We start from the raw sequence: 16868 nt of genomic DNA on the forward strand, positions 1-16868 counted from the left end.
ATTGGGTCATTTGTTGAGACGTGGATGGATCTAGAAACTGTCATACAGAGTGAAGTAAGTCAGAAAGAGAAAAACAAATATCGTATATTAACGCATATATGTGGAACCTAGAAAAATGGTACAGATGAACCGGTTTGCAGGGCATAAATTGAGACACAGATGTAGAGAACAAACGTATGGACACCAAGCGGGGAAAGCTGAGGGTGGTGGTGGTGGTGGTGTGATGATTTGGGAGATTGGGATTGACATGTACACACTGATGTGTATAAAATGGATGATGACTAATAAGAACCTGCTGTTAAAAAAAAAAAAAATCCCCTTTTCTTTAAATCTCCACCAGGGATTCCCAACTGAGCTGGGAGTTCTCCCACTTGCCTCCCCTCAGCTGAGAATCACTACATGTGATGAGATTTTACTGATGGGCATACGCTTTGCAGTTGGACTGTGTCTGGGGGTTAGATTCACTGGCATGGCCCCATACATCTTGGCCAACTGCAGTAACTAGTTAAATGGCCCCCTGATACCAGTTCATCTCCCTCTAAAATCTCCTCCACAATTCTCCAGTTGTCTTTTTAACACGGAAGTCTGATTAAAGATGACAATGTGTTGAAATATACAAAACAAAACTACCGCAGAATGAGAAGGAAATATAAGTGAGTCTTTAACCTTTGGACGGGCAAGACTTTTTAAAGCATTCACACGAAGGCTAAAGGAAAAGGCAGATCTGACCACACAAAAATGCGAAACTTCTGTAGAAAAACATAATGCAATTAAAAAAAGACAGATTGGGAAAATATTTGCACCATATGAGGGTTAAGAGTCCTAATAGATAAAGAGCTCTTACAAACTAGTAACCCAATGATGGAGGCATCAAAAGATAAAAAGAGGCAAAAGATATGAACAATTCACAGCACATGTACAGATGACAAGGAGACCCATGGGAGAAACTGTTCAATTTCATTTAAAAAATGTAGATGAAAACGGCAGATATACAGAAGTTTTTTCTCTGTCAAATTGGCAAATGAAATCCAGTGCTGAGTGAGTAATTTGGTACATGAGGCACGCTGATAGTTGGCTGGTGGGAGTGCAAAATGGCACAAGCTTTAGAAAGCTAATCTAGAAATATGTATAAAAAGCCTTGAAGAATATATGCCCTTTGACCCCACAATTCCACTTCTAGGAATTCCTAAGGAAACAATCATGGATAGAAATAAATACATCCCTCTAAGGACAATTATCACAGCACTGCTTATAGAACTAAACACTAGAAACATTCTAGATGCTCAAGTGTAAGGGCTGACAATGAAACAATATAAATAAATTTTAGTTCATTTTTAGCATGAAATACCACACAGGTATGCAAAGTTGTGCTGGAAAAGAATACTGAGTGACATAGGAAGATATTTTCAGAATGTTTGCTCTACAATGTTAAGTGAAATAGCAATTATAAAATAGACTATTAAAAAAATCTCATTTTTGGAAAACTATATCCGTATGCAAAAGAAGATACAAAAAATGTTAACAATGGTTTGCATGTGTGCATACAGACTTTTTTCTTCGGTGTCCTCATGTACGTTTCCCCACATTTCCACACACAGAGTTACTTTTGTTATCAGAAAAAAATATTTTTAACTAGAGACACAAAAATTCCCGTTTTGGCTGCCTGTTGTCTACTGGATGAAACCCAAATCCCTTGGCCTGATATGCGAGGCCTGTCACAATCTGGCTCCTCATCGGCATCCCAGCCTGCTCTCCCTGCTCTTCCCGGCAGAGAACCATATTCGGGGCTCCCCGAGTCACATGCTTATCCACCAGAAAGCCTGGTTGTTCTAAACCTTTTGCCCGCAGAGCCACACCTCTCCTTCCTCTCCACCGCACTCCCAGGATTGGTTAACTCCTCATCCTTCTAAACAGTCTGCCTCTCCAATTCCTGGTCTTCTCTCAACTCACCAAATTCTTTTCTGCCTCAGGGCCTTTGCACCTACCATTTTTTCTGCCTGGCTCCGTCTTTACATGAAGAGCTCCTTTTCATCTTTCCAACCTTAACTTAAATGTCCCCTCTGCCCTTGGCCTTCTCCAACCACTCTATCCAAAATAGGTCACCTCCTTTAATTCTCTGTCTCAGAACCCTGTTTATTCCTCCTTAGCACTTGCTACTATAGAGAACTTTTTATTCATTTGTTTACTTGTTTTGGGAGGGGGGGTTGCCCTACTTGAGTGTAAGCTCCAGGAGGACTGGGGCTATGATCTAACCTGGGGCCTCACACCTGGGAGAACATAGTTCCTATGGAATGGACAGACACTAGAAAGGCCAGCTGTTCTGTAATGTATCCTTCTGTCTTCCTTCCCATGGGGCGCTATATGCTCATCTCCACCAACCTTTCTCTATCTGTATTTTTATTTTTATTTATTTATTTTATTTTATTTTTATTATTTATTTGACTGTGCTGCATGGCTTGCGGGATCTTAGTTCCCCGACCAGGCACTGAACCCGGGCCCATGGCAGCGGAAGCATGGAGTCCTAACCACCGGACTGCCAGGGAAGTCCCTCTCTGACTGTATTTTAAACAACACTAATGCAATTGTTTCTTTACAAACCCTGAAATGGACTGTAGGTGCTCTGAGATGGAGACTGGGTACAGGGTCAAGGCCTGGTGCACTGTGGGTACTCAACAAGCACGTGCTCTGAATGAATGGAGGAGGGGCTCCCAAGGGGCTCCCAGTGGGTAGAGGAAACCATGCTGGGACCGAGCAGCTGCTACAACTCACACATATGATGAAACGCTGCTCACAGATTTTGGGCAGGCACGGGGTTTGTGGCAACAAAAAGTTTTAGCTACATTTTAAAATGAATTTTAGCAACTGAGCTTCAGAAAAAAAAAAAAGAACAACAGAAAATCTAACATTAAGACCATAGAATTAAAAGAAGGGAAAAGAGGAATATCATATAGTGCCTTTGGGTCTGTCAGAAAGTGAATTGTGCCACACTCCTTAATCTAAGGAATTTATAGGCTCCTTGTGTGGAACCTGTAAACTGATGTTTGTTTCTTTTACAGTGTGCTCCCAGAAACCTCAAATATTTTACAGACAAATAATGCAGGGCACTCACCCCAATTAAGGCAGCTTAAGAGTGAGATGGTCTAGTTTAAGTATGCCAAATGCAGAGATGGTCAATGACTTGTGGGACAAAGTGTCAAATCCGACTGAGGTTTCAGCAGTGCAGTTATTACTCAGCGAAATAATGTGAGCCTTTCAACTCGGGAGGCTTAGCCTATTTTTGTAAAAGTGGTTAAACTGGATGGGGCCTGAGATGCTGCGTTGTTAGTTAGGGGTCAGCAAAGTTTCTCTCTAAAGGGCCAGAGAGTGAATATTTCAGCTCTGCAGGCCATACAATCTGTGCTGCAACCTCTCAGCTTGGCTGCTGTGTAGACGTAAATGGATGGGCCCGGCTGTGTTCCCAGACAGTTTTACTTGTGGACAATGGATTTGAATTGTATGTAATTTTCAGGTGTCATGAAACATTATCTTTCTTTTGATTTTTTTCTGCTAACCATTAAAAAATGCAAAACCACCTTGGTGGCGGGCCACACGTGGCCCGTGGGCCACAGTTTGCTGATCTCTGGGCTAGTTTATGACAGTTTATCTGTATGGGCAGCAGTTGGACAGTGAAAAGACACACTCTCAGAGGCAGAGCCCTGATCTCCAAAGAGTAAGTTCCAACACTTGAGCGCCGAGGCCCAATAGAAACAACTTATTTCTGAGCACGACCAGACCAGAAAACAATGTCAGGCACCGGATGGTTAACAGTTAATTTAAGACGGAGCAACGAGGGAAAAAGACTTTGCTTTTCGAAGTGAAGAATTTTCTTTGAAGTTTGAGTAAAAGTGTTTGGTTCACACTTTATAGAAGCACATTATATTAGTGCCTTTTCACTGCAGGATAAACGGAAAATAAGTAACATGCAGCTATCATCATGTGGTTGCACCTGTGGTTTGAAACGGCATACAAACCGTTCTCCTTTCAAGGCTCGCCGTCAGATGACACAACTGCTGACAGTAAGAAAGCCCAGGAAACATCCTTTTCATGAGAAAAAGGCTCCCTCCACAATTCTCACTGGTTTGGCTATAGAATGCATTCCCAGGGAGATGAGAGGAAACAGAGGTTATTTCCAAGGTCTCTTCTGCCCCTCTCATTTTCTGTTTTAAAGTGTGCTTCCGTTCTAAATATTTCACTCCTTCCGCTTTGAATAATACGGGTGCTTTACACTGGAGAGGAAGCAGCATCTAGGGTACAGGATGCCTGGGTGCTTGTCTATTACTAATTAGCTGTGCTCTTGAGCAAGTTCCTGAACCTCTCTGTGCCTCAGTTTCTTCAGCTATAAAATGAGGATAATAATAGCACCCTTCTCAAGTTGTGACGTTTATGTGTGTTAGTGCACGTATGGTGCTTTGAATAGAGCCTAGCTCGGAATAAGGACAAGATGAGTGTTAACTATTTTTATTATTATCTTCATGTGCTTATCAAGTACCGCAGAATGTGTGTTCATGTGTGTGCTTTCACACACACACACACACACACACACACACACACACACACACACACTTTAATCTGATCCTCAGCTGGCCAGGTATTATCCCCTTTTTATAGGAAATAAACCGAGGTTTAGTGGCCCAAGGCTACCACACACACACACACACACACACACACACTTTAATCTGATCCTCAGCTGGCCAGGTATTATCCCCTTTTTATAGGAAATAAACCGAGGTTTAGTGGCCCAAGGCTACTCAGCTATGAATCTTCTTTTGATTATGAACCAAATTGTCCTTCAAGGGCTTTTAAATTACTGAACGTGATCTTGAATTTCCTGCCCTTTGCCTGTTGTGGAAGTTCCTTAAAGAAAGGTTGCATAAAAAAAGTCTTAAAAAAAAATCTACATACTTGTAATCCATATGCAATAGGGATCTTAATTGTTTGAAGGTAAGTTTATTTTTCTCATATGCTTTATGACCATTACCTTTTAATCATGTTTTATTATTTCCATCCCTAATACTCCTTCTACTCTCTTAAATATCTTTCTCTTTTATTGATCACCTATCATCAATTTCTTGAAATGTAAATAAAATATGTCCATTCCCAGCCACAGAACTTTAAATGAAGTATTTCTTGACCTTTCAGCTTCACCTTCTGTGTTTATCAATGCTGTGCATGTAATAACAGGGTAGTTATCCTATAGTAAACCTCATTCGACTGCAAAAGAGTGTTTGTGGCAAACTGAATATGCCTGTTGTTAAAATATTAAACTATTTTGGTAAAAACCGAATTCCTCCTTATGCATAAGTATGGTAACTGATTTATATGGCCATGGTAGGTCACCAGAGATACAGCTTCTAGTTTATAAGGACTGCTGAGACAAAGCCAACCTAGATGAGTAGTAGTCCCAGAAACTTGCTGCGAGAAAAATATGTATATTATGGAGCGTTTGAATTAAAAAGAAAATTTAATACCCAGAGACAACTAAAATAAATGATCCATGATTCATTAACTCAGTCCTATTATACGTTCTGCACTTTTTTTGCTTTCATTTTTTCCAACCTTTTTCTTTTTATCTAATTCTAAAATTCATACATGTTTACTGTAGAAAATTTGGAAAATGGAGGAAAGTATAAAGCAGGAGAAACAAAATATTACCCATAATACTATCTCACCATCTCGGGAGAGAACCTTGGTTAATATTTTGACATATTTACATAGTAACACTGATATTTAACATACCCTTCTAGTGATTAAATTTTGCCATAAAAATGATTTTTTCTTACAATTTTCCCTTGATTGTCATTGAAATAAAGCTAGAAAGCACAGAAAAATTGTAAGAAGTAAGAACAAAAGCACCTAGCATTAACCATTTGGTATATTTTCTTCTACTCCTTTTTATGTCTATATTCTTTTCAAAGTTGTGATTACAATTTGGATATAATATTTTGTACTTTAAAAACTTATTCTATCACAAGCACTTTCTTTTGACATCAAAAAGTTTGTAAAGATAAGTTATAGCAGCTGTAAAAAATTTCATCATATGGCTATACAGGTATTTGTTCAGATATTCTTTCAATGTTTTGGTTGTTAACAGTTTTCACTATTTATAGATAACTGCTACATGCATCTTTACACATAGATTTTTGTCCACATTTCTAATTACTTTCTAAGGACATATATCTTGAAAGGTGATTGTTAGGACAAAGAATATGAGCATTACAAAATTAGTAATGTTATTTTTTCCTGACTCTAAATGTACAATGTAATCCTTGAAATAAATACTATTACATTAAATATTAAATTCTATTATATTTCCTTTCATTCCTTTTGAGGGCAGGAAGATTTTCAAGTCTTTTGATTCATGCTTGCAAATGTTTTTCCAGATCTGTATCAATTACCTCTCTCACTAGCAATAAACCAATGCAGAATCTTACTGCATTCTCACTAATGTAGAACGTTACCATTAAAATAAACTACACTGACTTGAAGGGAAAAGTAGTATCTTATTGTTTTGTTAACATACCTTTTATTATTAATGAAGTTGATATGTATTCAAATGTGTATCATTTTTTTCTATCTTTTTTGGTATCTTTTTTTGGGTGAATTTTCTTTGCTAACATAGGTATTTCTAAATACACAGTGATTAGTGGAGGATGAGGTTAATCTAAGGCTCATAAGTATGTACTTAGCCCACGCATTTGGGTACCAGTGGGAACGATTTCAAACTGAGTAAGAATCAGGAGAGTGAAGGGCTGCTTCACCCACGAGGAGCCAGTAAATCATGCAGTTCTCTGTCGCCTCCCAACTCCCTCCACTGCACGCATGACAGTCAATCCCGCCTTAAACTGCTGTGTCTTGGTGTAAGATGAGCTACTAAGTATTTGATTTCATGTATTTGGTTTTTTAAACCTTTTTGGTATGATGTTATTTTGGTTTACTACCTTTCTTGCTGGGCTAAAAAGGCTATGTGGGAATATAAAAGTAGCGAGAGCTGGTGAGATGTATCAACAATTGATTAAAATCTGCTTTGCTTAACTTTATCTGTCAGAACCTGGAAGTCAGTTAGCAGATTGTCTGTAAAAGCACTTTCCCCTGTAACCACACCGGCTTCTACTTCTAGCAACCGCGTGGGGTCCTGGATGCTGCGGGAGGCTGGGAGCGGAGCCCAGGCACAAAAGGAGCAGAACCTCACACCTCTGCATTTCTTTCCCTTCCAGTTTGGGTCAAAATGGGCTGAGAAGAGGGCTGTCATTTAGCAGGTAGATTTTTCTTAATGCTCGCTCTGAAGTTTCTAATTATTCACACAAATCTGGATCCGACATCAGCTTTCTTCAAAAGTCACTTAGGAAAATCTCAGTCAGCATGTTAGGTCCCTTTCCTTTCTAAGCCGACACCCTATACTTGGCAATGATTGCCAAGTGGCTCTACAGTCAGGGTTTCGGTGCAGTGTACAACCCAGGGTGAACTCCTCTGACCAGAGCCTGCCTGCCTCTTTCCTTCCCTCCTTTGATGTTTATTTAGCGCTTCCTGTGCTGGGGCAGTGGATGACTCAGATATACACACGACACATCCCCTGTTCTTAGGGAGCTTACAGTTTAATGGGGGAGACAGACTAAGAGGACGGCTAACTAGAAAATGAAAGGAAGGTAACGGTGAGCACAAAGAAAACAAATAAAAGAGGCACAGAGGCCCCTGCATGTAGTTCCACTTCATTCTAAGGAGTCATCCGAAGCTCAAGGCCATGTGACATTTAAGGGGGAGGGTACAGAAGGAAATCCCAACAAGGCCCATCTGCATTTTGTTGTCACTGTTACAAAGGGAATATGTGATCCTTCTAGAGAAAACATACCTCCTAGCCTCAGAATTATACAAACAGCCCATCACCTTTGATGACAGTGCTTGCTGTTGCATAATGTGTAGAACTAAAAATAATGTCATCATCTAGGAAACACTGTCATGTGCTAAACCTGTCCCTTAAAGAGAAGATTCTTCTCTGTAGCAACAGAAGGCATCCTGGCAGCACCCACTTTCACAATGCAGTTCCCACCTCTGTCCCTCTTCAACCTCACCCCACTGGACCCTGGAACCCTGACCACAGGGAGCAGCTGCTCAGATTCTGGAACCTATTCAACCCTTAGCTCTCAGTCACCTGCTCTGCCACCTCTGTCCCTGAGAGCAGCTGCTCTTCATCTGGCCAGCAATGGTTTGGTGGTTGAGACACATCTATTTGGGACCAAACTGACCTATAGCGTGGTCATCACTAAACACTCTCAAGGAGGGGCTGTGTTACCACCAGTGGCATTTGAACAAGGAGTCCGGCACTGGAGGTCAATTCCACGCACCTGCTTCAAAGTTTCTCATTACGATCGAACACCTTCAGAGATGAGAAATCCACCTGTGGCTTTTCCTAAATCAATATCCATTCAATACATAGTTTCTGAGCATCTAGACGGGTCCTCAGGCACAGACCTCCCCCCGGGGAGCTCCTCACACCTTCCTGCAAGTGACAGATGCTAAATTAACACATGCACACAAATTAATTATAACTGTGGTGCTATGAGGGAAAAACAGGGTGTTACTAGATGACACGAACATGAGGACTTAAATTTGTCTGGGGATGGGGTCACCTAAGCTGAACCCTGAAAGATGAATGGGGGTCAGCTCCCAGCAGAAGGTCTAGCACCTGAGACGTCTCCAAGGTAGGTAGTGTGGGCCGCTTGCTTGAGGAAGTACAGATCTTTCTCAATTTACCATGGGGTTACATCCTGATAAACCCATTGTAAGCTGAAAATATCATAAGCCAAAAATGCAATTAATACGCCTGACCTACTGACATCACGGCTGAACCTAGCCCACCTTCAGCGTGCTCAGAACACTTACATTAGCCTGTAGCTGGGCAAAATCATCGAACACCATGTCTGCTGCATTGGCTACCTCATGTAACTGGTGGAACACTGTACTGAAAGTGGACAACAGAATGGTCCTCTGCGTACAGAGTGGTCGTACCTGTGTCGGTGGCTCGCCCTCGTGATGGCGTGGCTGCCCAGCATCACGAGAGAGTCAGGGACGCACATCACTAGCCTGGGAAAAGGTCACAATTCAAAATGTAAAGTACAGTTTCTACTGAATGATTATCACTTTCACACCATCATATGGTCAAAACATTCTAAGTTGAACAACTGTAAGTCAGGGACCATCTGTGAAGGGAAGTGGGTGTGCCTGCAGGTGAGGAGGAGGTGCAGATGCTGCCCTTTCGGGGGTGTTAAAGGGGTAAAACTATTGAGGAGACAGGAGTTTCTGGCGGAGGGTAAGGGGACACTGGCAAAGGGCAACAAGTGGCAGTGGGGGCAGAAGCTGATAAATTAAGTGAATGAAGAGTACAGACAACAAGGTCCTACTGTAGAGCACAGGGAACTATATTCAATACCCTGTGATACACCATAATGGAAAAGAATATAAAAAAGAATATATATATGTATAACTGAATTACTTTGCTGTACAGCAGAAATTAACACAACATAGTAAATCAACTATACTTCAATAAAAAAAGAAATACACACACACAGGGAACTATATTCAATACCCTGTGATACACCATAATGGAAAAGAATATGAAGAAAAGAATGTTGAAAAATTACATACACGTTATAAACCACTGGAAAAAAAAGTGAATGAAGGAAGACGAGGTGAACTAGGGTGTCTGTCGAAGCATCCTAAGGACAGAAGCCTTGTTTATTTTGTTCACGGCTATAGCCCTGGTGCAGAGGACACTGCTCAGCAAGTAATATGTGCTCAAAAAGTATTTGTTGGACGAATGGCTGTATTGGGACAGAACCGATTCTGTAATAATCATGATGACAACAGGAATAAACTCGGCCACCATCAACTGAGCGCCTATTATGTGCCACAGCTGTGCTCGTTGTTTGGCTAGACTAACCCCATTCCACCAACATGCAAAGCAGGCACTGTTATCCTCACTCACGGATGACGAATTATACGGTACCCAGAGGTTTAGGAAAACACCCAAGGTGTCTCGTCCAGAGATGCACTGAAACGCGGGCCAGTCTCAGCCCAAAGCCTGTGCTCTTTCGGCCACATGACGCTGCTTCTCAAGCATGAACATGTTGGTAAGTTGGGCTCCAGGCCCTTCCAGATGACTTGGCTGCTGCGGGGTCTCATGCTGTCACCATGCTTAGTCAGCCTATCCAAGCAGCCCCATAGGAAGGAAGCATACATGCCCCAGATGTGGGTGATCACAGACATCCACCTACAAGTTGCATTTACCAGAGGTGCCTTGTGCAATGAGGCCGTGCTGGGTTAGTTCAGGGGTGCTAATGAGGTCACTGTTCCCGGTGAGTCTCCAGGTCCAATTAACTCAGCTCCATGGCTTAGACACCTCAGCCCAAGTCATCTGTCTCAGAGGAAACACCTGAGAAGTGTGGGTGGCTTGGTAAAACCTGTTTGTAAGACTAGGAAAGCCATTCAAAGGAATGTCACAATAAAGGCCAGAAGCAGCTTCCTATCAAAAGATCACGTGACCTTCTAACACAAACTTGAGCAAATCAGAGCTCCTCTAACTTGCAGAGACCTTTTCTCCAAAAAAGTCTGGAGATGTTTCCCTCCCAAGAATTTCTCAGAATCTTCTTTGTCTCTGTAATATTGTTAAAAAAAAAAAAAAAAAAAAAAAGGCAGGTTGGTAGATATATTGCTAATATAATTTCTGAAAATTACTAAGAATTTAAAAGACCAAGACACATTCAGAACATCTCTGCAGCTTTGAGGCTATTCAAAAAATTATAACTGGAGACAGAGATGTTCTTAAAACCAACACTTAGGTAAGCCTGTGTTTGGAATATGGTTAGGACAGAGTTAGTTTTCAAGGCAAGTGGTATCTAATTCTACTTCTCTCTCTCTCTCTGCTTCTAGTCTCTTCCCTCTACAAATTGTCCTCCTCATGGCTGCTGGAGTTATCTTTCCAGAACACAAATCTGATTAGTTCACTGCTTTACAAAACCTACTAAACCCACCTGCATAATGTATACGTCAGGTGGCCGTGTAACTGATCATCTGCCTGGGACGCTCTTCAGAGTTAAAAGAGGCAGCTCTATTAATTATTATGTTGGGGCAAGAGCCATAAACCACGACTGTCCCTGGCAAGCTAGGACCTACGGTCATCTCACATAGAAGGTGCCTGGCAATCTGTCCCACCCAGATCAGCCCCTGAGAGGTACCTGCCTTTCCGGTGCTTTCTGGCACCCTATCTCAGCCCTTCCCCGCCTCTCTGCTGGACAAGTGCTTCCAGACCAGCTGGAAGAACAGCACCTTGTACTCTCCAAGGCAGAGTTAGGGGCTCCGGCCTCTATGCTTTCATGCACCTTTAACACAGACTTCACTGGGGTGCCAGCGCTTGTCTGGGTTCATATGTTGGCTCTCAAGACTAGGGGCTCCTCAAGGTTGGGGACTGAAGGATGCGGGTGGCTGCCCACAATGTACAGAAGGGTGTTTCCTGTGTCATAAGTGCTCAGTAAGTGTTCATTGATAATAAACCAATTCCATGACTAGAGGATCTGACAGCTTTTCAATAAACACCCTGAGGGCTGTGCTGTCAATACACGTTCATGACTACAGCGTTTTACTACCGAGCCACTGACTGTCCTGGTATCATAGAAAAATAATATGAGCAATTCGTTTTCTCAGTGGTGGAGACAGTAAGAGGCATATTTCACTTCCATTGCTCACTGGGGATGGTGTTGCTCTAGGCCAAAATGCTGAACCTGCGAAGGGTGACTAATCTCTGGAGCGTTCTGAGCTGTCTCGGGCCCAGGGGCACTCGGGCCTCCTGGACTGTAACTCGCTCTCAGGCCTGCAGACAGACTCTGTGTTGGTGTCTGCTACAGCCAAGACACCTGTGACATTCCTGTGCGGCCCCTCCCAATCTTAACCCGTCTCTTACAATGCGGAGCACCTAAGGGAAGCGAAAGGAAGTTTCTCAGACTGAGGCTGAGACATGCCACCTCCCTCTGGGTGAGCAATGGCGTGTACGCCCAGGAGCGTGAATTACCTGTCTCTCAAAGCATGCATCTGGGAGTGATGAGCAATGACTGGTGAATGATCGGTATATCGAGCTAAATCTGAATTTCCAGTAACTTTATAGAGTGAGGAAGTAGACACAACTCAGTAGTCATCCCACTATGACTGCTTTCCGACTGTTGTTGATCCTGAGCACATATAATTTGAATATATTAAAGAGCCGGAGAATAAGACCCATGAAGAAAGGAGATAAAAGGTCAGATGAGTATATGAAGGTATCATAAGGTGAGTCACTAGATGGTGACAGCTGTTCCCACAGTCCCTGAGAACAAGAAGAAACCGAAGCATAGGAAATTTCAGTTTAGGAAGAGGACCAAATTTCCTGAGTGGGATATTTAAGATCATTAAATAAATCACCAAAGGAGCTGTGGAATCGATTTGTCTGGAGGCCCTTACAAACAGAGCAATCATTAAGCAGTCAGGGATGAGTTCTGTTGAAATCTGACCATTGCCTGGAACTGGTCGGAATCTTTAAGCTCTTCCCAACCCTACAGTCTCACGATACTCCATCAATTGCCAGTGAAAGATGAGCAGAACTGAGAAGCAGAGGGGCCTCAGAAGTTACCTGATCTGCTCCTGGGCAACAATATAATACGACTTCTATTTTTAGGTATCACTAAGGATGGAAAGCAGTTATATCTGCAGTTCCCATCATTTCATCAGTCTCTGACAGTCAAAAACCTGTCCTGATGTTTACTCAAACTTTCTTGGTTGTAAGATGGGAATGAGAGAGTTTCCTCCTACCAGTGCACATCCACAGTAAGCAAAGGTTATCACGCCGTTTAAGGCTCTTCTGACATTGCTCATGCTTTCAAAGCTTCTGTTGTAAAGTTCCAGAAAATCCACAAGACTGGGTGAAATTCGAGTTTGATGGGATTACTTTGTGCACAGATGGATATTATAATGCCACGCTTTGGGGTCTGAGGCATTAAATTAAATATTAAGGAGTGAGGGATGGAACCTGGATGGAATTTTAACACAACATTCCTCTTCCTAAAACACGCACATCCTAAGGGTGTCCGTCGATGCTGTAACTAATCTCCCATGGATGTCAGCCACCCAGTGCTCACGTCTGTTGTGGGGGAGGAGGTGAGGGAAAGTAGCTGAGCCCAGGCTACGGAAAGTGTGGTTCCAGGGAGGAAGGGGTCTGGGAGGGAGAATGTGGGGCAAAAGGAGAAGCAGAAGTCACAGTAACAAACAAGCTAAGAGGGTGGAGAGAAAAGTAAACAGAAACACACGGAAGAGAATTTCTCCTGACAGTAACTCAGAACATCACTCAGAAGAGGTCTTAAAAGGGTCTCTTCCCCATTTATGCTAGAGCAGGTGAGTCAGTGGCAAGTGTGTCCTCAGCTTGATGGGCTGGAGGGATGGGAGAGAGGAGGCAGGCGGGTGGGTAAAGACACTTTTGTTGATAGGTACGTGGCCAAGGAATTGACCACAAATCTCCAGCTAAGCTATATACTTGCAACCCCCGTGTGGCCCTCCCCTCCGTGGTCACTTTTTTTTTTTTTTTTTTTTGCCGTGCAGCACGGCATGCGGGATCTTAGTTCCCTGACCAGGGATCGAACCCACGCCCCCTGCATTGGAAGTGCGCAGTCTTAACCACTGGACCACCAGGGAAGTCCCCACAGTCACTTTTTAAGTGTCTTGTTTCTGTGGCTGCCACTCTGCTCCTTTGCACTGCCTCCTGTCTCCAGGCTTTCTTCCTTTCCTGGGACTCTCCATTCCATTAAGTTGGCCAAATAGCCCAGAAAAACCGTAAATTCTGGTAGGGGCTTGGATGGTTCTCTAGAAGGTGGTAGAGGACATGGAACATGATTTAAATTAGAATTAAATTAAATTAGAATTGTTGAAACACCTACAGGTCAAGAAAGGAACAGACAACTAACCTTTTCTTTTGACACCTGGTAGCACACCCACCTTCTAGCATGTTTTAAAGTGGAAGATTCTTGGTATTATTTTGGAGAAATAAGACTTTTAATACCCCCCTCCTTCCCCACTGTACAATTAATTTTGGGAAACCAAAAAGTAATTCCACGCCATATGCAGAAAATCTGATTTTGTTGAGGCCATTAAAAACATTACCTTTTCATTCTTTAACGAAATAACCCACACAGAGGACTGGAAAAAAAAAAAAAAAAAAAAAAAAAAAGCAACAGTCCCTTGACCCACTGCTCCCTTCTTTCATGCTTGTTTTTTTAAATTGCTTCTATTTTTAGTTCTTTTGATGGTTCGCTCCAATCACTTAATAATATGCTCATACAGTTCTTTCTTAAGTTACCAATTTTAGATATTATCCATTGACTTCTTTTTATGACACCATCTGCATTTATATCACCAATAGCCTCCTCTTGCCCCCCTCATCTGTAACTTAATCAATATAGTTGTATCACTTTGGATTCTCTTTATTACATGAAACAATATAGGTATCCTTTACTTTGTTCCATCAAGAAGAAACCATATTTTTACTGCTCACTGTATAAGGTGAGGATCCTGGCATCTCTATCCTTTTAGCACTTCTGCTTACCTCCCAAATACCTGTACCTCCTCGAGGCTGAGAATATTTCCTTTGTAACATCTCCAACAATGGACTCTTGATTTTACCTCCCAAAGGTGCTCCTATCCCAAATATCCCACTCTCAGTCAATGCTACCCCAACTGCCAGGTGCTCCAGCCAGAAATGAATCCTCTTCTTCCCTTTCACCCCACTTAAGTCCTGTCATCGCTGTCTCCAAAATATATTCTCACCGTCCCCACTGCTAAAACACCAGTGCAAGTGATCACCTTCTCTCTCCGGGACCAGCACCTCTTATCTCGCTATTATCTGTCCTCTACAAAACAGCCAGCGCGATTTTTCTGAAATGTAAATCAGATCGCATCACATCACTCCTCTTGTTAAAAAGTGGCCTCTCATTGCAACCCCCTCACCACTGCCCATAAAACCTTCAATGATCTGGTCTGGGCTTTCTCTAACATCCACGCTCTTACACTCTCCCCCTCATTTGCTCTGCTCCAGCTAAACTGGCCCTTATCTTTTTTTTTTTTTTTTTTTAACATCTTTATTGGAGTATAATTGCTTTACAATGGTGTGTTAGTTTCTGCTTTACAACAACGTGAATCAGCTATACATCTACATATATCCCCATATCTCCTCCCTCTTGCATCTCCCTCCCCTTATCTTTTGACCATCACAAGTTCATTCCTGTTTTAAGGCCTTTGCTCTTCGGCCTGGTAACACCCCGGATCTTCTCCTTTTCCTCATCTTTGGAATCCTAATTGGAGCATCACTCCTTCTGAAAGGTCTTCCGTGTGAGCAAAAGCAACCTCTTACCCCTAGCTATGAGCTCTCATGTTATCCTGTTTATCTTCATGCTACTCTAGACATTCTCTTACTTATTTGTATGTGTTTATTGTTTACCACCCCCCCCGCCCCGGCTTCCAGAATGTGAGCATTAAGAGCTCTTTTGTTCACTGTATCCCCTCATCTAGAACAGTGCCTGGAACATAGAAGGCATTAAAAAAAATATTGACTATTATCAACTCAGTGTTCTGTAACATTTCAAAGGCTTCCATGCTTAGCAATTGCTTTGACTAAGATTAATTCCAAAAGTTGGAAATCAAGCAGTGTTTTATTACTGCAACCATGTAATTATTATTCACTACTTCAGTAATGTCCCAAAATATATTCTGTCTTGAATGTTTTTTTCCCCCTTGGAATTTATAATTGCCTTTTGTCGTCATGGTCTAGCTTTTTAAGGATAAAATAGAAACCCAAGAGTCCCCCTTTCCCCAGGGACCATTCACTGATGCCCTCTTATCTGCTTGCTCTGATCTGGACGGATGGTTCCGCCAAGTTTAAACCACAGCTGCCGCTCAGGCTTTGTTTCCTTCCTGATTTGGATCTGCTACATCTTGGTCCTCACGTCTTCCTCGTTCTTGTTTTATTACCTTAGTTTGCGGGAATATATCCTCGGAAAATTTCCTATGAAAGGGTGTGTGAAAAGCCTCTGCTTGTCTGACCATGTTTTTCACCTTGTTCGTTTGTTTTGGTGTTTTTTGTTTTTTGTTTTTTGCGGTACGCAGGCCTCTCACTGTTGTGGCCTCTCCTGTTGCGGAGCATAGGCTCCGGACGCGCAGGCTCAGTGGCCATGGCTCACGAGCCCAGCCGCTCCGCGGCATGTGGGATCTTCCCAGATCGGGGCACGAACCTGTGTCTCCTACATCGGCAGGCGGACTCTTAACCGCCGCGCCACCAGGGAAGCCCTGTTTTGGTTTTTTAATTTCACACCTGATTAATACTTTGGCTAGGTAAAGAATTATAGGTTGACGATACTTTCCTCTCAGTGCATTACAATTTTCCATTGTCTTTCACCACCTGGTATAAGTGAAGAGAATTCACATATGTACACAGTTATAGGTACAATCTCAGTGCCAACTAAGACTTCCCAAAAAAGATGTTTACAGGAAACAAAGGAAACAATTGTATCAGTAATTGGCAAAGACTACTCAGGGTGATGCATACAAGATAAAATTCTCACAGAAATCTCTTGCATTCCTATACACTAATGATGAAAAATCTGAAAGAGAAATTAAGGAAACACTCCCATTTACCATTGCAACAAAAAGAATCAAATACCTAGGAATAAACCTACCTAAGGAGACAAAATACCTGTATGCAGAAACCTATAAGACACTGATGAAAGAAATTAAAGATGATACAAACAGATGGAGAGTATACCATG

General features: G+C 42.3%; 1 protein-coding gene across 2 annotated transcripts in view; it reads right to left on the reverse strand.

The window, feature by feature from the left end:
- MYO1D (myosin ID) overlaps positions 1–16868 on the reverse strand; it is a 356895-nt gene that overhangs the window by 55641 nt on the left and 284386 nt on the right. The gene's annotated exons all lie outside the window — the stretch shown is intronic.

Source organism: Physeter macrocephalus, chromosome 14 (genome assembly GCF_002837175.3).
Source record: "Physeter macrocephalus isolate SW-GA chromosome 14, ASM283717v5, whole genome shotgun sequence".
NCBI lineage: Eukaryota > Metazoa > Chordata > Mammalia > Artiodactyla > Physeteridae > Physeter > Physeter macrocephalus.